The following is a 538-nucleotide window of genomic DNA, read 5'->3' on the forward strand; positions in this document are numbered from 1 at the left end:
TTGTCCCGTCACCACGAGCACCTGCCCGACATCCCAGCAACTGACGACGTTAAGCGACAAAACAAATCGGTATTTTCAATCAACTTTCTTCCTTTTCCTTCCACAATTCCTTTTCTATCATATATTATATTTTTTCTTCCTCTTCCTCTCTTATACACCTCATTTATTCGTCACCCTATTAGACCGTTTTGATGACCATTAAACGATGAAAATAGGGGAAGAAGAACCTAACAAACAGATTTTCACTAAGGTACAATTTACAACATTATTTGGTGATATTTCTCACCTTTCTTATTTTTTCCCCCAATCAGTGAAAGTTCCTGCCATCGAAAGTCACAACTTCCAAACGTAAAGACACAACATGCAACCGCAATTTGATAAAGATATATATAAAAAAAAACATCACCACCATTAAATAATGTCATAGATGCGTTTTCGCTTACTTCGGAAATCTGCTCGCGAATTGTGTGTGTGTGTGTGCCAAAAGAGTAAGCACTTTATCTACCAATACGTCCAAGTATACGTTCTTCATGTACGT

Source organism: Trypanosoma equiperdum (assembly GCF_001457755.1).
Source record: "Trypanosoma equiperdum strain OVI genome assembly, contig: ctg_1711, whole genome shotgun sequence".
Taxonomy (NCBI): Eukaryota; Euglenozoa; class Kinetoplastea; order Trypanosomatida; family Trypanosomatidae; genus Trypanosoma; species Trypanosoma equiperdum.